At 38.4% G+C, this 22,984-nt stretch overlaps 1 long non-coding RNA gene across 2 annotated transcripts in view; it reads left to right on the forward strand.

The window, feature by feature from the left end:
• LOC135324168 (uncharacterized) overlaps positions 1-21,517 on the forward strand; it is a 91,069-nt gene extending 69,552 nt beyond the window's left edge. For both annotated transcript variants that reach the window (XR_010385520.1, XR_010385519.1), the window contains one exon: positions 19,227-21,517. This is a non-coding gene — a long non-coding RNA (uncharacterized LOC135324168). The remainder of the gene's footprint in view (positions 1-19,226) is intronic.
• Positions 21,518-22,984: the final 1,467 nt, after the last annotated feature.

The following is a 22,984-nucleotide window of genomic DNA, read 5'->3' on the forward strand; positions in this document are numbered from 1 at the left end:
ATTCACATCAATCAGATGGATTTATGTTCATTTATGTTTCATGTTATTATCAACATAAATGCATTTCAATTCCAGAGACAGAACAATGAATCCAGTGTTTTCAGGTGAGAGCAGTGACACACAAATAACCTGGGACAGCTACCAACAAGTATCCAGGTGGAAAGGAAAGCAGAGGGCTTTTTGAAAACCTGACAGAATCAATTATTTCTCCTTACAAGTGATATCAGCATATTAAGTTATCTTCCTAGCCAGCTCTCAAGCAGCTGCATTCAAGATCATGATACATGGTTCTCACTTTCAGTGATGCTACTAAATGGGAGGATGTGAGAAGCTTTCAATACTTTGGTCATCATCAGCTAAAACAGCTGTCTTTTATAAACCTTGCATGGAACAAAAGTGGAAATGATCAGAAGAAGAAATCAGAGAAATCCCTCAAACTACACTAGACAGCATTCATTGGGAGTGGTTTAATGTAGAACAAGGATGTTCTCTTCGAAGGCACCTCCAGGGAAGCAGGAAATGACTGCAAGAGCAGAACAGAGAAATATATCCACCAAGTCACAGCATAAACTCTCTGTTTAGTAGTCAGGAATATCTACGTTACAAAAGAAAGCCACAGAGCAGAGTATGGAGACAATACTGTGATGTAGTGCATCTTTTCCCTGGCTACTTCTGAGGTCAGGCATAGAGAGCATCTGTGAAATAGGCGTTTAATTATGGACTATAGACTGTGATGGGCAGCAGCCTTCTGGAATACTGGCAACTGTTGAGGACACTGAATACACATATATTCAGTGATGAGGACTCAGCGCTGTCTGCTACTTTAAGTATTTGAAAAGGGAAACTGCACTGCAGCCAGAGGCTAGTACTGCTCCATACCAGATGCTGTATAAACACAGAATCAAAAAATCTGTTCTCTGCATCTAAGAGTTTACAATGTAGGTAGTTAACTGGAGAAACTTTACAGCCCTGCTAAGACAACGCTAGCAGTGATTCTGAACTCTTGAGGTAAAAATTCATCCCTTTTGTTACTTCACTGGCATCTCTGCACTATAGCAAGAATGCATTTGGTTCTGTGTTTGACCTGACTAGGGCTGACTCAGAGCTGCTCTGCAGTGTAAGTAAAATTGCACCTTGTAGCAGCACCAAGGCAGCTCCTCCAGGCATCATCCTTGTGAATACCAGGGCTAACTGACCTCCTTGATTCAGCCTGGGCTGAATGCATATAAACAGCCTGGGCTGAGACAGACTAAGGAGATGTAGAGGAAAGGGGAATCCAGCTCTGCTCTCTCCTCTTTGGGGCAGGCCATCACCTGCAAGGTATTTTCCTGCAGCAGCAGTGGTGCAGAACTGACCTATCTGTGGAATTGGGTGGCATTACATAAACTGCTTCTGCTCCTCTTTTAAGCTGTTGGACCATCCAGGAACAGTTCTGTTACCACTGACCGTGCGTCTGTAATAAGCATGTTCCTTCCTTTGTGCCTTTCTGACGCTTGGGCTCTGCAAAGAGCAGGAAAGAAGGGCCCCAAAGAAGGCTAATTAGTGGTGGCCTGGTGAATGCTTGTGAAAGCATTCAAGGAGGAACACATTCTGTATAGATGGACAAAGCTGTGATTGCTCCAGATTCAAAAAAGTAAGTTTTTATGTTATGCACTGTAGACTTTCCTTACCTGTTTTAATTTTTAACAGACACATTCCTTTTAAAGTATCAGGAGCAGTATAAGTTTAATGTGAGCTCAGAGGACCATGCAACACAAGCATAACTGACTCACTGCCATCACTTGCTATAGATGCATTTTACCTTCCCCTTCTTAAGTCTGTTGAAGTTCTTAACGGAAACAGAACATGCTGGAGAGCTGGCATTTGACACAGAGCTTACAACATACTAGTCAATATTGAAATTGGATTTGAATTACTGTGCAAGTAATTGCCAATAAGAAAACTAGAGTAAAAGAGCTGTGAAAAGACATAAAGCACCTGCATAGGCAAAGGAAACCAGGAGTAACCTCTGTTTACAGGGGTCAAAGGTTTGAATTTTTTATTATTGTACCAGGGAACTGAAACCGCTTTTTAGGTGTGTGGCTTTCTCCTGTAAATTTAAAGTTTTGTCTTACATGGAAGTTTCGTGTCTTTACACTAATCAGTGTCACAACGAAAAAGGCCAAACAGATGAACAATATTTATACTGAACCTTTGAACTGTTGTCCCAGTACTATCACTCTTTTTAATCACAGAGTAGTTCAGTGTTTAACTAACCTTACTTTCATCTTCTCTGTCTCCCCTTGTGCTAGATTACCCCAGCTGCAATAAACACTGAAGAAAGCTGTAACATCCTGAGTAGTGACTATAACTTGTCCTCCCCTTAATGACAGGTTTATGCAGTTCGTCAAAACCCATCATCTGAACAAATAAGATTGAATTACTTCAATGACTGGTGGATTGGACATATGTTGAGCTGAAATAAAAGCAGTGAGGTATCTACTTATTAGGGGTTTCCTAATAGAAGTACTCTGGGTGTCTTACTGAAAGACAGCCTTACTGTCATCTAGGGTGTTTTCTTGGAAGCCTAAATAGTAAAACAAACAAACAAACAAACAAAAAAAACCCCAACCCCCCCAAAACTGAGAAACACAATATTTGCTGTATTCACAAGACAAAACCCCATAATTGAGAAAACATCACTGTTCAAAAAATTTGAAGCCACTCCCAATTATAGGGGATAGACTGGTGCAGAAGTCATCACTCTCTGTTCCAGGATTACTGACAATGTGCAAATATTGCACACAGAGTTCCAGACCAGACTGATGTTTCTGTTAAAAAGGTCAGTAGTGATGGTGTCAGTTGTACGTAACAGTTCCCAGTTAGGTTTCAGGGTAAACACCACGCTGAGTAGAAGCAGAGCTCTTCTATTCTCTCAGTGCTTTTTGTTTCTCTTTCTTAACAAAGTGCTTAGTAAGAAGCAAACCAGAAACTCAAAATCTTTTTGTAGGTTTTTACAGAGAAGTATGACTTCACAGCCATTTCTTGATTCTGCAAACAGGTATAACTAAATGCACACAGGTGGTATAACTTAGTGACTTGTGGGAATTACTCCTTACCTATAACAGCATGAACCAGAGAAGGAGAGGATCTACTTAGTTGTAGTTTGGGGCTGTAGTTCCATCTTCAGCCCTACCAATGACTCTCTTGGTAGTCTTCATAATGCCATTTATTTTTTCTGCATTTTGCTGTATTCCCCCAAAAATGAATATATTAACACTTTCCAATCTCATAGTGAGGCTAAGAGTCTTGATTTATGCTAACAAAGCATTTTGAGATCCTTATACCTTTACACAGAAATGTAGAACTGTAATTATTACTAGAGATTAGCTGGCAGGTAACGTGTATCACCTTACAATATCCCCTTTTTTTCCTTTCCATTAACAGACCTTAACTCATATCTTATAAAGATACTATTTGCACAGGAACAGAGGTGAACAAGGCCATTAGAACTGTCACTGAGACAAAGGAAAATGTTTTCTAGTTGAGACAGCTCATTAACAATCTAAGCGATGATGGAATCAGCACTTGGGGTAACTCCAAAACCACCTACTCAAACTGGCTAGGCAGATCGTTAGAGACAGATCCTGGTGGCTCCTGTGATTTATGTTCATGGCTATTAAAAGCAAAAGAAAGAAAGGTTTCAAAGCTGTGTTTGTATTTGCCAGCAGAGCTGTTTGTGATTTCCATTTTGTTGAAGATTTTTGTTTCTGTTTTATCCATTACCAGACAGAAAAAAAACCAAAGACTTTTACTAATTCTTATCTCCTGCTATTGACATCACAACCAGATACACATTTGGAAAAGCTACTTAGAGTATTCAGTTCAGTTAGTATGTTAGTGGTGTTCCTGGACTGGAGAATGTATGTAACTATGTATGCTCCATTATTTACCATTCTTTCAGCAGAGGAACTAGAGAGGAGGAGAAAAGGAAAGGAAATTTGTAACCTGTTCATCTGCATTCCTCTATCTGTGCAGTACTTATTCTGCCAGACAAATAGAAAACTAGGATGTATGCCTCTGTCAATTTACACCTTCATGAACAATAAAATGCCCTTCTATATAAAATAAATAAGTGGGCACTACTCTAAGGCTCTCAGTTTATGCTTTCTTCTTGTCATATTCTTCCCTTAGTTCTTTAGTTTATGAAGGAAAAAATACATGAATTACATTCACTTAGGAGCTGGAACCAAAAAGGCTCCCAAAGTATAGGCTTTGGAAGAGAATGCAGAAGCCATCATTAAAACATCTTTCACTTAACCATGTCTACATTAGGAGTACCTTATTAGGTATGCTGAAGACCGCATCACTGGGGGCAAAAACTTTATCAACTTTAGTTTCAACTTCAGTTTGGCCCTAATTCCTGAGAAATATTGAGGGTATGTTTAAGGGGTATGTTTCAGACTATCTTTACTCAGGAAAGATAGTCTCATTTAAACCCATTTGAGACCAGTAGGACCCTTTTAAATACAGGCATATGCAGTTCCTGGCTAAACAGACTACATTTTCGGACTCAGCAGGAAAAAAGAAGTGAATGTTGCTGTACGACCCCCATTTTAGTCCTAACATCATAGCTCCTACTTCCCTGGATATAAAAGGTCAGTGGTTAGGCAATATATGCTCTGATTTTGGTTAAGAAAGATGTTGCTCTAACGAGCCTGAATTACATCAGCCACAACTGTCGCCTACTGGGAACCTTGAAGCAGTTACCCGTCGCCAAATTGTCCACGTATGGTCTCACCAAAGGCATGGAGAAGTATCCCAGCTTCTCTCAGTACAATTAAAGACAAAACTCCCCAAGCCATTCCAGTACTCTAAGAGACTCTCAGCCTCCTCTTCTAGGTTTCTCCCTGCTTTCAGGCAAAGGAGAAAGAATTAAACCAGCAGACAGAAAATCAGGGAACAACTGCATTGCTGGTCAGGTTTGTTTCTCCAGCTCTGTAGTAGGCTTGAAAAATGCAGCAGCAATGGGAGGGTGAACAAAGGACCAGCAATGGGACTGTCCTCACACAATGAAATTAAGCAGTCCAGAGTAGAATGACCTGAACTCTTGGTATAGACATAGCCATAATGTTTTGAAGGATGAGGCCCTTGATTTAAAGCACCAGTAGAAAACTAGAGGTAAGTTAAACTGTCAGATATAGTGAAATGATGACAGATCTGTCCATGAACGTTCAGGTCAAAGAGTGGATGTTCCTCAGTAATATTCAGGACTATAACCATACACAGCAAGACAGACACATGATGGCGGAAAGAAAAGAAAAATTCTCCTTCATCCCCCACTATCTCAGCCCACTACCCTGCATAACCTCTTGTAGCTTGAAGCAAGACAAGCAAGTCAGCATTTCACACCATCCGACAGCTTTGACATGACAGGTATGGTATTTTCTTACCCACAGAATTGCCAAGGAAATCCGCCCTAGCAAAAGTGCAAAAGTTTTCAGTGTAAGGAGGTGGGGTGCAAAAACTGGCTTGTAGGCAAAGGTTGAAATGACTCAATCTGAAACAAAATGTAAAGCAATTACTGTTAGGGAAAAAAAAGATCATGCTGACATTTAAAGGCTGCAGTGATAGTATCTGTCCCTTCCAAGGCTGACATAACCAGCCTTGATCTGATCCCCAAATGTTTTTGGATTTTTTTTTTTGGTATTTGGGATATCCTTTTTTTGGAGGTGGGAGACACTGGCACGGGTTGCCTTAACCTCAGTTGTTGATGCAGAGAAATAATTGCCACCCCAGAAAGGTAATTACATATGCCATTGTTTATACGCATAATAGGCCTGGAAAAGCATGTTCTGCAGATAGAAAAAAAGAAAATCCTGCTTTCACATCAGGGCGGTACACTATGTAAAGTGACAGATTGCCACAAATAGCATTCAAATCCTTGCACATTAGTGGTTGATTTTTCTTCTAGGGAAAGAGAGAGGGGGAGGGATGAACACTGTGGAAAAGGGTGGAGAAAAAAAAAGGAAGACAATTTTGTTCAACAGCCACGGTAATATATCCAGTGGTTTTCGCTCTCCTGATTTCTGCTAAATGAACCTGATCTTTAAGAAGTTGTTTTTAAAGTCACTGCCTTAAAGGGACATATTCTGTTTTTGCCATCTTGTGCAAATACCACGTCTTCTAAAGTGGCCTTAATTTGAATTGCTCTGAAAGCAGACCAAATAATCTGGTAGAATATTGTATGGCACAATGCATCCCCTCATTGTGCCTTTAGTACCACAGAGAAAGTGAATTTAGGTCACAAAAGGACAGCTAAAGTCTCTCTTTTTTTCCCCTCCCACCATAATATAACTAACAACAAAAGAATAAAACAAACAGTGTACTATGATGTCAAACCCTTTCTTTTTTTAAAATGCAAAATATGTATTTCTTCCAAATATTGAAAGTACCAGGGCTGAACAAAGAAAAAAATACATATGTATTTCGATATTGAACTGAGCATTGTTAGATGCTGAAGCAATTCATAGCAGGCTATTCTCTGCTGCAGTGTCCAGCAAATTGCATGACCTGCTTGTTAGGCTTGACAACAGTGTTTTACCTAACAAAGGCCTCAGCAGCTCAGAGCAGCAGAGGAATGTCAAAACGAGCACATTTCACACACAGATGTGTGACCATAATAGTCTATAAGGAGATGCATGGGGTGGAGGGAAGGGGATGGGGGTGGGGAAGGCTAACAGTTAGCAGTAGGGACATGGCCCTGCTGACCACATTTAATCAGCCCTTCTGTAAACAATTCAACATTTTCATTGTTCTCTAAAAACTAATAAAGAGAAACAAGCACTTTTCATTCATCTTGAAGTAATTTTCTGTCAGGTTTGAGCCCCTTGTGGCCTACAGCTTGTGCATTGCTAGCTGTGTGATACAACAACTATTTCAATTTATTTTACAAACTCTGGCCATTCACATGTCAGTTAGTGTTCACCAAGCCGGCATCTGAAATTGTGCAGTTAACGAGTTTTACAACATTTCTATCAAGAGAAACTGTTTAGCATAACTGACTCTTAAGGAGTTATTATACCTCTAAAAATCCATTTTAAGGGGCATTATTTAAATAAAATAGAAAAACGGTTCACTGCCTTTTAAAGGGGCTACAAAAAAAGTCCATCAGATCCAGTGCAGTAATCCTCAGCTTAAAGCACTCTTGAGAGCACTTCTGGGAATTATCAGCATAATGAAATGTTTTGTGAAATGTCCAGATAGATTCCTCTACTCAACAATTTTACTGCACCATATTTATTTTCCTCCTAGTTTTTAAAGAAGTGAATTACTTTTTTGAGAGGATGACTCTACATTGTGCAGATTAACTGAACACATTATTACCAAGGCTGTAGTATAAGTGAGAGGTTCAGCTTGTGTGCAGTCTATATACATCTGCAGAAAAAAAAGTCAAGCCCTTTATGCTATACCCAGTTCTAAAAGGGTTAAATCACAATGAGGCTTATGCAGATTTGCATTTCTCTTGTACTGCATTTTTCCCATACTCTTAAACAACTTTGTTATACAATGGCACCTGTAAAATGCTTTATTGAAAACAGTTCTTAAGTTAATTAAACAAACAAAAAAGACTATAATACTGAAATTTGGTTTCAAATGCTCTAAAAAGGAAAGGTTTCTGAATTTTAACTTAAAGGGTAGCTATCTACATATCAATTACGATGACCAATGCCCCAAATCTGCTAATACCACGAGTCCATAATAGTAGAAAACTGCAGCATAGGAGTAAATTAATCTTAACAGATTAAACCACCTAATAGAGCAAAAACCTCACCTGTCACATAAACAAGCAAGTGTTTCTGCCTAAAATGAGAACTGTCGAGAGAAGAATTATGCTACAGTACAATAACAGGTACAATCCACAGAATGCATGGCTTATCTGCCATTATTAATTCAATATCGATTATTATCTAGTTCAATTAATAGCCTCAGGATTAAGCACTATCCTCATTCTCTTTAGGCCAGCATATTGCCAGCAAATGCCAGCAAATTTGGTCTGATGTTTTGAGACTTTTCCACACCAGTTCAAAATGGAACACCTAACACTGTCAGTACTGGAGATCTGTGAACAGAAGTTCAGTAACTCTGGTCAACAAGACACACAGGCAATGGTTTGTGGTCTTCTCAGGAGGGCCATCTCAGAATGAAGTGATAACATTTCCACAATTACCATAGGTAGTACTGTACAGGCAGTTCTAGAGAAGCTGTCTCCCATGGTTTATCACTCTATTGACAGAAATGCATGCAAGATAGCTTCCAGATTGACAAATTTATGATTGGTCAAGAATATTAAGTGAGATAACAGACACTTTCCTAACAACCGGGCTACAACTAACTTTTGCAAGATGTTGAGCATTTTGGCACTCGCCCTGAACGTATTAAGTTTTAAACATACAGTCACAGGCAGAGCTGGTTACCCCACAGTTAAAACAGTGGGGTTTACAATCAAGAGTTTTTCTGGATTGGTGCCATACTCCTTAGCACTGAGTTTCAAACCTTTAAATAGCAAGAAAACACACAGAATAGGAAAAAAAGGAGAGGGTTTTAAAAATATATTGTTCATATTTATGTCAGAATCAATGAAAAACTTAAATAACTACACTTAAATAAGGCATAGGTGGTCAGGCTGCTGGAAGGTAGGGAAGGAGGACAGCTATCAGGTTCCTAGAATAGGAACACCAAAGATATTGAGAGTCAAAATTGAAAAGAACTCAGTGCACAACAGAAGCGTATCAGATTCCAGAGAGGAAACCAAGGGGGCACATGATTGGAAGTCAGTGATCATTTCTTATGAGACTGATAATAGGAACAATGACAAAATAATCAAAGCAGGACAGGAGTGAGCTGAACTTAATCCTAATGATACTATGCAATCTTATGCATTCAGGCCCAATAGTCCCCAGTTTACTGTGTGGTCAACTAGTAGGTGCTATAGCAGGAACAGGAAAGGTCTGCTGGGATGAGGTAGAAATGGGTTAGTAGGAACTCCTACATAGTCCCAATGTTAAGACTGTACCACTCCCTTCCTTCAGAACCCCACTTCTTTCTGCTTCTTGGCATGAAGAGGGTTTTGATGAGGAACTCAGAGCTATATCTACAACTGGTGGCAGAGGCAGGAGCTCTAAACCAAAAACATACAGATAATCTCATTTCTGCAGATCTGAGAGGGGCTTTCTTTGCCATCTGACTGGGAGGAGTGAATAAGATGGAAACACCTAAGAGGAAGCCAAGGACAGGAGGCAGCTTTACTAGAATCATGTATTTCAGTACAATTAACTATAGTCATGTGTTTTCCATGAGTTAAATATTATGTCAGCAAGATTTCTTTGCCCCCTCATTATTTATGTAAGTATTTTGCCAAAATGGAGAGAAATACTTTTCAAGCATGGATGGAGATGTTGCTTATGTTCTGTTGCACAGTGGAAAGTCTCTTCTGGGGGTCAGAAATGTTTAGATGAAATAGAAAAATAAAAAAGAAGGCAGTCTTTGGGTATGACAGATGTAGGTGCAATGCATGAAAAACTAATAATTCATCTATCGTGTGACCAAAACCTTGAATCCTGGTCTGTTGTTTTATCACTTGTTTGCATAGTTTCAATGTTTTGTGCAGCAGTTATTTCATTTGTTTCTTGTTTCTAAAAAGACTGGTTTGCTTCCCCAAGAAACAGGCACATCTAATTTACAGGCGATTGCAATATGGTTTAGAGGTACACAAACTTGAAATGACCCGGCTTGTGTGTCAGAAGGGCCCTTACGACATTCTCACAGAATTCAGTGCAGGAGAAGTTCTCTGCCAACCAGCTGTGGGTGGGAAGCACATTGGCTTGGTAAACGTGTTTGTCCTTAGCTCTGTGTTGCTGGGAATAGACTGCTTCCGGTTCCTTAACTCACTTAAAGCTAGCTTGGGTATCCTTGATCTCACACTGAAGGCTACAGTGTGGATATCCCAAATCACTGATAGGTGAATGTAATTATTTTAGCCTTATCCTTACATGTACAGCCCTTCTTCTGGATTATATTCCTCCATGTTGCTGGGCTAGCTCTCTTCCATCCTTATTCCCTGAAGGACACTTCAACACTTCACTTCTATGTAGGGAGCATGGTCAGTGTAAAGCTGGTTAAGTGCGCTCTACCTCTCTGCTGAATTTGTCTTCTTTGTTAAACTTTTTTCTCCTTTAGTGAAAGTTTGGAAACGCTTTGCAATACCAGGACTGAGTAGAAAGAACATTGCTACTGGAATTGAAAACAATTAAGACACCATACTTCAGGTTTAGGTAGACAAGTCTGTCCTCAAATTATACTTTAAAAACATTCAAAAGCACATAGAAATAAAAGCAAAAACAAAAACTGAGCTGCCGCCACATCAAAGCTGACGTTGTATGGTAAGGAAGACATTCCTATTCATACCTTCTCTCCTTAGGTAGATGTCAATCTAAATGCCAAATTCCCTTGCTTTCAGCAGAGCTATATATCAGGATAATGAGATTCAGGTCCATGTCAGTTTGGTACCACTAGTAATAATATCAAAAAGACTTGGTCTGAGATACTGGTGACCTTTGATATTCAGGAAGAAGCAAAGCAGGGGAAAAAGGAAAAAAAAACCCCAAAGAAATAAAAAGAAAAAATTTGTAACTTTTCTTTCAGCTCACCTTTTAAGTATTGCTAGCTGACCGTTAGACCAACCTTCCTTGGCCTTGAAGGATGCGATGACACAGCTATTTGCAAGGAAGTTCAAAATACAAGTTGCAAAACTTAAAAAACACAGCAAGCTTCTTTTGCATGTAAAGTTAAACCTGATTAATGTAACCAACCTCTGTTACTGTTGCAGCCATCTGTGATAGTCGGAGATGCAGTCTGCTTCTATCTCTGCATAACTTGCCTATAAAAATAAAGGCATAACAATGTGAATATTTCTTTTGTTGCTTTTTTTCTACCCTAGTTTCTAAGAAATAAAGCTTTTGTGATCATTGAGCGGTTGTGTACTGTCCTAATGACTTTTGAACTCACTAGCTAACTACAGCTGAATAGCTAAAGGTATGGAAGAGATTGTGAATCTAGAAGTACATGCAAATTGGCAGCCCGGCAACAGACCTTCTTGTGAGCCCAACTTTTATGAGACTCCTGAGAATCCATGCTAAAGAGATGCTTTGGAAACCAGGCTGCAGTAGTTCAACTACTTATGGAGTCCTAGGAGGAGGACAGTGGGAATCAAAAAAGCCTTCTGGCTGGAAAAAGAGATGAATACTCCATATCTAACTTAACTGTGTATGGATGCTCTAGTAATAATTTGAGCATGTATAATTTCAGCATACACAATCGGTTAACATCTTTCTTCTCTCTCTCCCTGCACATACACACCAACAACTTGCTTACTTACAAAGCAGAGCGGGAAACTGTTTACCCCTGTACCTCACAAGGGTCAGGTACATCCAAGTAATTATTTTTGACTAGGTTTCAGCATATGGCAGGCTCTTCCCCATCCCGTAACATGCACATTGATCCATTAACATCCAAGTCAGCTCTCAGCTGTTTTCCCATTTATTTCTGGACCACTTCAATCCTGATTTTACCTGATCACTTTACCTTCCCCCTCCCTTTTAGCCAAGCCAGATGCTGTTCACAGCAAATGGACTGCTTTCAGCTTCACTCTACCAGCTGCCTTAAAAACATAAGGTTAGGCACGAATTCACTCAAAAATGCATCATTTGCAACTTCATAGGCATGGAGATCTGTTCGTTTTTAAAGGATGGTATAAAAGAGAAAGGAGAAAGAATAGGCAGCACACACGTTCACCTCATGAATCCAGAAGCTAACTGGATATACAGGAATCTGGGAAAAAAATGCACGTCCATTGATTTAAAATGTACAGTAACACCTGTTCCAAAAATGTCAGGGCAACCCCAGCACGAGGCCAGACTCACAAAAGCCCAAGTCAGAAACCGAGTGAGGTGGAGGAGTGGGGTCCAGCTCCAAAGTCACATCCTGCTTTTTTCCTCATTCAAAGACAAGTCAGTGTGTTCTGGCCTGGGCTCCCATCACTGTATCAGAATGAAAACAAGCAAAATGGAGACTTACAACTTGTGTCATTTAATAGCCAGATTTCGGTCGTCAAAGTGGTCTGGGCTCTGTCCTGGTACATGATAAGCTTTTGACAGCAAACTGCCAAAGAAACTTAGCCACACATCCCTGAGGTAAACTGAATCCTTGTCCTTCCTTTGTCATCTTAGCTGGCATGAGGACTGCAAAGATATGTTTCCTTAGGGAAGAGAACACTCTGTTTGTTTGGGCTCAGCCATTCTCTTGAACTAAGCCACTATTTCTATTTTCACTGAGTACAGGATTCACATGCTTTCATCTATCTGTGGGGAATTTTCTTCATATGAATAACAATGGAATCATTGATATGGCGATTTTCTTGGGAAGGTCTTGTAGTAGGGTTGCAAGTCAGACGTAAACTCTAGCTAGCAATTGCATGAGCAACAAATAATATCTTAAATGTCCTGAAATGCTGGTGCTTGATATTTCAGAAGTAGCTTTTATTTATCATGCTGTATGTCAGCTACCTGTCTCAGATGACGATAATAGCTGTTCTTTCTGGATGAAAGTCAAAAATAAAAATCTTGCTGAATTTTAGAGGCACTTCAAACATGTATTTTTGCATTGTACAGATATTGTACAGATTTTGTGCAACACATTGTATTGTACAGATATCTTACACCTTTACCACATTTAGAGTCAAAACCTGAAACAGAAGAGCGGACAATATTTGAGCACTGACTGGCACTAAACTGATATTTGTCAACATTTCATAGTCAGCCAAAGCCTATAATCACAGTCATATTGTGCCATAGCTCCCATGACAAGTCCCATTTTGTGGGACTTCACCCAAATCCTGCAATGCTGTTGTCCCCATGCTTGTTGAGATAATGGAATAAGGAGTGGTGAAGAAGAAAACTGCAAAGAGATATATCAATCACTGCCTATTCTCAGTTACCAGCTTTCAAAGTTCATGGTATACTATTCGGATGAACGGAGGCAGATGCCTTGAGTGGTCTGGTCATACTCAGGCCAGTAGAACTCTATTCATTGATCCTAGTGGATTTAGATGAGATTCCATGCTCTCTGTCAGCGGAAACATGACACTGGATAATTTACCAAACTTCTGAAGATCCTTGGAAAGAAAGGGAGAATGGGAAGAGTCTCTCCAAAATGCTTTTAAGAATATTTTCTTCAGTCTAATGATGCCTTGCAGTATTTCATGTGCTCTTGCGTTAGTGTGGCTAAGGAGAGAAACATGTATTTGCAAGGTTCATATGTCACCTGCAAAACTAGTCTAAGAATGTGGGAACTGAGTCTATACTTTAGAACTTGAACAACAGGTCAAAATTAAGTTTCAAAATCTCATACTAGAAAGCTAACCACAATATTAAGAAGTCAGGAAAAACTAACAACTGGAAGTGAAATGAAACAGTGATTTATTTTGTCAAAATAAGTATAATTAAGAAAAATGCATGTATCCTGTCATATTTTTGCCATGTAAATATACCTGAAAATTCATAGGAAAAAAATAGCCCATTCAAATATTAATACATAAATTCTTTGACCCAGGGCTTTCCGAAGTAATTTGCCCAATTCCTTTGAATGTATTTTCCAAATGTACATCAAACTATCCGCAGTGGTAAGCCATGCTGCAAATTTATCATGCCACATGGTTCTGCAATACTGTAAACAGTGATTGCAGAAGGAATGGATGCTATGTTAACGTCCGTTGTTTTAAAAGAACTCTCAAAGAGATAAAAAAGAATGGCTTAATGATGCAAATGCTTCATGTGGATGTTTAAATAAATTTACTCTGGGTTTATACTAGTTTATGAACTTGGTGAATTACTGAGTTTTGCTAGATTTTTATCTAAATAAATGTGATCTTAACAGGCTTTCAAACCAATTAATTCTTTTTTAAAATAGCAGTTGCACAGGTGCAACTTTTTATGTAAGACGAGGTCTAAATTAGGCTACATCCGAAAAGTCAAGTGGTAGCAACCAAATGCTTATCAACTACAAAATTATCACAACTGACTATCTATCTCTGTTATATGTCGTTACATTGTTTATCACAGAATAGTTCCATTTAGGATATAAAAGGTGGCTTTCTCAAATTTCTGTGCAATAATTTCTACGTAAACTCTGAAAATGTAACTGATAATATGTCAATGATTACTACACAAAGAGGTTAAATATTACAGCTAATTTCCTCACTGAAATCCAATCCAGGGATTAGCAACAATGGGGAATCTGTTTTATTTGCATTTAATTTGTACCTTCACACTATTATCTCCCATGTTTTAGTTTCAGGAAATGTGGTCTCAGGCTATTATAACCACATTTCATGCTGCAGTTGCACTGTTATTTGAGCTCTATGGTTGGAAACGACCTACTGAAAAAATAAAGCCAGCATACTTTATTTTAATTATACTAGAACTGTGTCTAAATACAAAAAAATACTACCGTATATATTTAATATGGAGCACAGATTAACAGTTTTATGAGACATAAAATCTACCTATATCATTTTCTATTTACAAATCAGTTATATATCTTTCAACAAAACAAATGCCTATAGTCTAAAAATGAATAAGGAGAGCATCAAACTAGCAATCACATAAGCAGTAAATAACATCTTAATTGGACTGGAATGCCGGAGTTTGATTTTTTGGGGACTAGCTTTTATTTATTGATCTATATGGCATATTTATCTTTTCAGTGATTTGTACAAGTCTATTCCCTTTCCTCAATATTGGATCCATGTATGGTTTTATATTGCAAATCCCATCTGGGGAAATAGCCAAGTAAGAGAAGCACTGTTGCTTCTGGAAAAGCCATCCATTTAAAAGCTTTCACTGAGGCAAGGATAACTTCACAGTTTTTACACTTTGTCTTCTGATAAAAAAGAAGGGGAAAGAGGGAGAGGGAGAGGGAGAGAGAAGAAATGCTGCTATTATGAAGTTGCCACCCAATGCATGCTTCAACAGTTCTTTACTCTTCACTGGCTTGGCAGCAGTGAGAAAACAAGAAAGGATTCTGTGTACACTGGGAAATGTCTTTTAAATGTTCCTGTGTATGTTCCATTTACTAGTGAGGTTAGCAGACAGAAATGGATAAGGTAGGTTATATACGTCATGTGCAAGCTCTGGATTCAGTTCTTCACAGAAACATTTGCGTAGATTCATTCTTAATATATCTGTAGTATTTCAAGATAAACTGCACTTCACTTTGCACATTACGCTCTGCTGTGCAGCTGAGAACTGACGAACTTAATCATTCGCAGCCAAACTGGTTGGCAGAGAATCCACCTCTTTTCTAAAACATAGGTGTCCACTGCTGAGGTCAGCATTGGAAGAAAACAGAAATCTATCAATGACTCTCTTGTTCCTTATAAAATTGTTTCTGGAAATGTCACCCTGGAGACATTGTTTGGTTGTTTTGCTTAGGACTGTTAAAGGTTGGCCCTTAAAAATACTTTTACTGTTGATGGTAGAGAAAAAAGTTTACCAGCAGCAATGTTGTACTTACTTGACTTTTGCTTTTGTGAAAGTGGTTTTATGAACACTGAAAAAAAATAATGCTCTGATATCTGTCATTGCTCTAGTATAACCTTAACTGCCTTGAAAGGAGCTAATGAAATTTTTTGGTGTGTCTTTTAGAGAATACATTTGCATTTGACATAATTAGTGGTAGGCAGATCCAGCTACATCCAGGGGGAATCTCAAGACAACTGCTTTGCCGACTATTAGTGCCTAATTTCTGAATGTCAAAACCTGCACATCTTAATTTCTAGAGAATAAGCTCAATTGAACTTGCTCCCCAGTTATGCAAAAACTGCTCAGATAAAACCAAGTGGACACCAATGTAATGAATGTGGTTATTAAATTGTTTCAATTGAAAGAACCCTATTCTTACACCATCATAATGGGAACAATTTATCCCCACTGATCGGCCTGTCTCTTTTTTCTGAGCTCTCTTTGATCTTGAAGCATATTGCAGTGGTGTGTCCTATTGAAAAGCAAAACTGGGGCAATTTTAATGCTTTTGTACCTTACCAGTGCTCTATTTTTTCGCTGTTTAAAAATAGCTGTTAATTATAAGTGCAGTTTAAATGTCTCAAGTGACCCAGAAATGCAGGTTGGAATGAGACAGATTGTGTGTCTCATATAAAACAGATGTACTTTCACAGAGCAGTCTGAATTCAGCCCTCAATATGTATCTTTCTCTAAGGTTATTTCAGGCAGGTATTGAGCTTGTCTAGCACTAAGCTATAAAATCCCACACATTTTGAACAATGAAGAGAAAACTGGATCTATATTTACCTCAAGAATAAAAAGCCTCTTTTTCTGTGTGGGTGTATTTTGCTGGTAGTGCTTGATGGGATGAGGGCATTTCCCCTACGACTTCCGAGACCCAAGAGACCAGATGCCTCATTTAATCTCCACCTCTTCTGCCTCTTGACGTAGTAAGCCTCTGCTTTTAAAGAACATTTAGCGGTAATAAACTTTCAGGAGCTCCTCTTATTTCGACTGGATTAAGCATTTGCACAAGTACAAGCCATACCTCGCAGATATGAAATTTCAAGCTTTTCTGGGTTTTGAGTGGCTTGAAGAAATCGTCTTTTTTTTTTCCTCTCTTCTGCCAACAATCCCTTTTAATTCCTGTCTGTGATGAGGTTCATCAACAGAAGTCTGAAAAGTAGCATGCAAATTAAATTAAGGCATGTTAGTTATTTACTGGAGGGCCTGAACATATCAGGTATTTATATGTCTATTTATTTGTATGTTGTTAGACAGCAATTTACAGACACTTCAATTCAGCAACAAGACTCTATTTCAACTTTCAGATTAGAGTAGAGTGTCGAGTGCAATGAGTTTGATGAGCTCTCCCCTGTCCCCACAGATCAGCAGTACACATTTCAGAGCCGCGACCACTTCATGCAACTGAATGGTTTAATGGTGAAAGCAGCCAAGGGTCAAACGAGCTTGGATTGTACATTCAGAGCTCACTCATTAAGAGAGAATGACGCCTAGTTAAGGGGTGAACGCTGCAGGAAAGACTAGTCTGCAACTCTAGGAAGAACCTACCTGCCCTGCAGCTGAACAGGAAACCTGAGTCAGAAGAGCATTTGAAACTTTTTCCTCTCTGCTTGATTATTAAACATGACACAACTTTTCTTCCCTAATGCCACCCAAGAATAAAACTAAAAAAATAACGTAGCATATTCAGTTCATGGGCCCACAGAACCTTTCTCTGAAAAATCAGAATTTTGAGGTTCATGCTCTGAAGACAGTCACATGATATATAGAGAAATATGCTAATCTGATCGTGGGAGTAAGTGCAAGGGGTGAACTACTTTGTTTTCAGCACCCCAGGAGACCATTTTCAGTGACAGAGATTTTAGGAATTAAATCAAATTTCTTAGCATTTTAAATGCTTACAAAACTTCTCAATGTCAGGGGATGCGAACAGAGTAACTCAGCTATGACACATTGGAATATTGAGAGTCCAACTCCAGGAAAAGCCACAGACCTTTCTAGTTTAGAACATCAGCCCCCAAAAGACTGCAGTGATTATATCTGCCTTTGGGAACTTTCTAATTGTGGAAATAAAAGTGCTTCCTTTAAGTATTCCCACAGTAACACTTAACACTATCATGATGGAAAACATAGATCTGATAGCAAGTGAAACAATAGCACATCTATGCTTGAAACAAGAAAACCAGCATTTGCAAAAAAATACTCGTCAGCCATCACTATTTTTTTCCTCTTTTTGGAACTATATCTTGGTGCCTAAAGGATCTTTCAAGACACTGATGTCATGAGAAATTTTTCTATTAAAACTCCGTAGGCTTTTTTTCAGTCCGTAAATTTTCACATTGCTATTTTGTGAAACACACAAGACTGAACTTAAGTTTAAACATGTGCACAAATTAACCACCTCTTTGACAAAGCAGTACAAAATCAATCTTAGGCATGTACTTAGATTTGAGTGCTATGCGGACACGAAATGGACACACGCTTAAAAGCTCTGCAGCACTGAGACCCTTCATTTGAATTTAGGTGTTAATATTTTAATTGAATTTAAAATAATGCCTCTTAAATCTAGGTAAGCAGGGACAACTATACCGCTAGAAAAACTTCACTGAATGCAAGAAAACTTCATCACAATGGTGATTTAGACCCATGCTACTTTTCATGCTTTAATTTTAAATTTCTCTTTTCTACTAGATGAAGATAACCCTGCTTATGTTGCTATATTAAAATCAAGGCCTTTTGATAGAAGAAGCAATGTGGGTCCATATTGGAAATGACTTTTTTTTTTTTTACACAAACAGAGGGTGATCAGTTTAGAAAAGGTATTTATACCTTGCCGTTCACAGAAATAGGCAAAACAGAAAATTTGTGTCACTGAAAGGAAAGAACAATCTTACAAAATCAGAGTGGGTCAAAAAATATGAGGTGAGAAAACATGAAGAAACAAATCTCTAAAGAGGCAGAAGTTACAAAGATTTTTCTGAAATCTTCAGTAAAGACTATACAGATGATGTAAACAATAAATAGGTAAAAAAAGAACAGCAGACTGAAAAGTTAACAGGCAGCAGTGACAGAGGACTTCGCTGCTTTAAGCCCACCTTCATGACAATACTTGTGTATGTAAAGTCCTAAACTGGCTTCTGTCAAACAGCTAAACCTGGTTTTACAGGCTAATAGTTCTATTCAGGTTTGGCAGAGTTCTTGTGAGCCTGCTGAATCTTTCTGTTGGTAACATTAATTAGAATGGTATTTTTTAGACTGATAAACAATCTTTCAGTAAATTCCTATCTGTCAGGAAAAAAAAAATACCACTGTGTCAGGGAATTAATTATGCTTGCTGAGAATAGTTCCGTTATGATTTCTCCCCTTATTTCAGACATAAAACAGAACAGCTGTATGTTGCATATCAGACAGAACATGCACACACATATATATGCTTTCTATCTTCATCCTTTGAATTTGCTGTCATGAATGGTAATGAGCGAACCTCAAATATTTGGAGGCTCGATTTAGAGAGGGACACGATGATTTAAATGTCTAGGATGCCCAGTCTTTCCAGTTTACTCAGCATTAACGGAGCCTCTCCTATAGTATGTTATCTCATTTCAGATGCTACATGACTGAGGACCTTTGGAGAAAGTCCAGAGGAGAGGAACAAGAACAAGCAGAGGTCGAGGAAATATGATTTATGAAGAAACAATGAACTGGGGTTATTCAGCCTACAGAAGAGAAGACTGCCAAGGGACACTGTCACAGTCTTCCCACACTCAAAGGCTTGGTGCAAAAGAGCAAAAAGATTTGTCCTCTCTGAACAAAGAGCATTAAACAATTAATTATAGGCTTCAATTGCAGGAAGACGGAATCAGGCTAGCTACTGGAAAAAGTTTTCTTCCAGAAAGGCAAGCAACAGATCAGATTTTTGGAGGTAGTTATGGGAGTATACCATAACCATAACACAGTGATGTATTGAGGACAGGTCAGACAAAGATCTGTCATGAATGGATCTGTCACAAATAGTTATTCCTACTTTGGGCATGGACTTGAAGTTTTTTCAAACCTTTTGAATATATCCTCTTCTAACTGTTCTTTCCAATTCCTTCCCCAGTAATCTGCAACCCACTGTACTGCTTCCTACTGTAAGACTTCCAAATACATTTCTTGTCTTTCATAAAAATGCATTTATCACCATCTTGCCCCTTCCCTTTCCATTTCCTTCCGTGGTTTTCTTCTCTCCATCGCAGCTATCCATGAATATCTAATGGACAAACAAAAATAAACTGAAAAATACAATGTGAGGAGCTAGAATGGGTTTGTTGGTAGCCAGCCAGTGTCTGTAATTGTGATTACAATATCCTCATAATCGGCTAAACTTATGATTTGTGTTGTGTCCTTAAAACCAAAGCAATGGTCCTAAAATTAATGCCAGTGTTTCAGTTGCATCTGAAGTTTGTAAGTGTAACAGCTTTACATTATATTTTTCTAATAAGACTAACATTTTGCTTTCATTTTTTGCCCACAAGTTCCTCAGCTTTCATGCGGATGAGGAGCTTGAAGCCAATTTCATCCTTACGGTGATCCCCAAACTGTTTCATGCGAACTAACAAGCTGTCCTTAAAGAAGGGACAGAACCAGGATCCTTTCCAAATACCATCCTAATGGGAAAGCTTCTTTCAGCTGTCTCTAACTCCTCCTTTTTGCTGTCTTTGTCACATTTTGCCTTTTACTGTTTGGTTTGATGAATTTTATTCTGGGTGATGTAACTGCTTCAACAAGAAAAGTGGAGCATATTCTGCGTAAGAGTTGGTATGGCAGTTAAGACATTTTTCAGGGAAGAGAAGGCAGTGGCTTTGAGTACTAGAGGCAGAAGACAGACTTTATGTGGGGTAAATTCTCCCATCACAGAGCTATTACCAAGACATAAGAGAAAACAACTGTTCTTGTGGCCATGCTTTAAAAGAAAAGAATGACCACACTTCATGCTTTTGTTTTTTTGGGCTTAGTCCCAAGTCAGAGTTGTTGGTGATAGTAACCTAATTGCCTTTCATACTCCTAGACATTTCTGGAATTGTAGTTGCAGAAAACTACTTTTAGGAGAAGTAGTTCCACAAAATCATGTAATTATTACCCATATCAGTACTCAGACATGACTGTGTCAAATACTGGATAGATGCCAAGGCAATGAATTTGTAACATGCTGTAATCCAAGGCTATACTGAACAACATCTGGGGTTTGATTAAAAATATACTTAGTTGCATGCATACTTTCAAATACTTACATACAGTGGATATACCATAAGCAGCTTAGTCCTATTTCCCAGTGCCCCTGTTTCATGTTCCCACCCACTGCATTCCATTGCTACTACCTGTGCTGCTACCCAACTAAGGTGCCATCAGCCATACGCTTATCAGGTGTTGTCTGTCACAGTGGATAGAACTGCTGGCAGAACTGCCAAGCACATGCTGCTTATTACCTCTTTTGCTGTATTTGCTCTATTTGCAAGGAAAATGAAAGAAAAACTTCAATATGCTGCATAATGCTTCTGTAAATTATATTCCATTCAAAACAGCAGAGCAATTTTTACTGCTTATATTTTGTGCTATCCAGCCCTTTAAGACAAACTAGTGTAAAGCTAAGGATGCTTTCCCAGGTGCTAAACCCACACTAATCACTGAGGGAGTAGGAAAGAAGAAATCTGAATTTTTGTGATTCTTGACCCGTTACTCTAAATCCATTAATACACATGGATTTAGCATGATTGGACCTGCTGGCAGCCAACTAATGGACTGACTCTGTAGTTGGTGATAAGGAAAATGATTCTACTACAATCCAAGCACTTCATTACCACCTGCCCCATCCCACCCACAGGATACTTATTTTCTTAATTTTAAGATTTAAAGAGTATATACAGTCTAAAAAACAACATCAGTAGCAAAACAGTTACTGCACATCACCTTTGTGCACAGAAAACTCTGATATACCCTTTGGATTTTATACGTACACTAAAATTACATGACAGTTTTCTTCTGTCACAATTCCTTGCTGTCACTGTGTTATAGGGGAAAATTCACTAGACATTTGGAGGGAGAAGATGTCCAGCCTCAGAGGTCAATTTAGTTAGTATATCATTGTATATGATATGAGTTGGTTTAGTTAAGTGCATCATTTGTAGCTTTTATCCATAAAGTAAAAAAAAGTCAAAAAAACCAGTTCTCTTTCTAAAACAGTACAGAAGATTCAAGAGTGAGATGAAGAGGATCTGCCTTCTGTTTCATCTGCTGCCTTGCAAAGCAAAACTTTGCATCAATCACATAACTCTTCTGTGCCTCAGTTTCTTTTCTCTAAAATCATGATTACAAAACCCCAGAATATTTTGAAGAGGGGTTCAGACCCCTCAGAGAACGAAATAAAAGCAAAATGATACTGTTTTCTTAAAAGCACCTGGGGTTAGATTACTGAACCCCACATTGAAATATAAATTGGAACCTTTTTTTTACTAATCATGTAAAACATATAGCTAATTGCAACAAAACTAGTAGGGAAAGTAACGAGAAGCTTCGGAAGACCTGATGTGACAAAGTGAAAGGAGATCAATTAGATTAGAGAGAAAATGAATAAAAGCTTGATCTTGTTCTCCCTGGAGTCAATGGCAAAACTCTCATTGACTTTATGCAGCATGAACAGATACAGAAGATGACTTGAAAGAACAAACATGTATGCATGCATAAATGGTACAGAGGAAGTCCATCGCATTTTGTGTTCTCACTTATAATAAAGAAAGGGCCAATCAGTAAAACGGAAATGCAAAAATTTTAAAGCAAATAAAAAGAAATTTCCCTTCTCACACAAAAACTCTGTAGAATTTACTGATACATAAAGACTGACAGGATCAGAAAAGGAGGAATCTTTTAAAGATAAGAATATCCAGAATAATATTAAATGAACATGCCTAAATCCTGAGAAAATCAGAAAATTAGCAGGACTTAAGCACAAACTGCCTAAAATTGTGAAGAAACTACTCTCAAGGTAAATTGTCTATTCTGAGACTTCTTGCAGCTTTGGCTGTCTTGCCATTGTCAAGGTCAGAGCAGACACTTCCATACATCTCCTGTTCTCATGCATCCTTAAAGTTGGAGAACAGTGTTTTTCTTTTACAAACTTTTCAGACAGTTATGTGTATTGGATTTATTCCTTATTTACTGAAATTAGAAGGTGCTGCAGATACAGAAGTTAGAAATGTAACGATGGGAATTACTTATTATTTCACTGTTTTCTACTTATCACTGTCTGGATCCTACACAAATTGTTCATTTTTAGACTAGCTCTTGAAAGTTACTAGTTAGTGCTGGCATCACCGGAATCTGGATCT

This window comes from Dromaius novaehollandiae, chromosome W (genome assembly GCF_036370855.1).
Source record: "Dromaius novaehollandiae isolate bDroNov1 chromosome W, bDroNov1.hap1, whole genome shotgun sequence".
NCBI classification, from domain to species: domain Eukaryota; kingdom Metazoa; phylum Chordata; class Aves; order Casuariiformes; family Dromaiidae; genus Dromaius; species Dromaius novaehollandiae.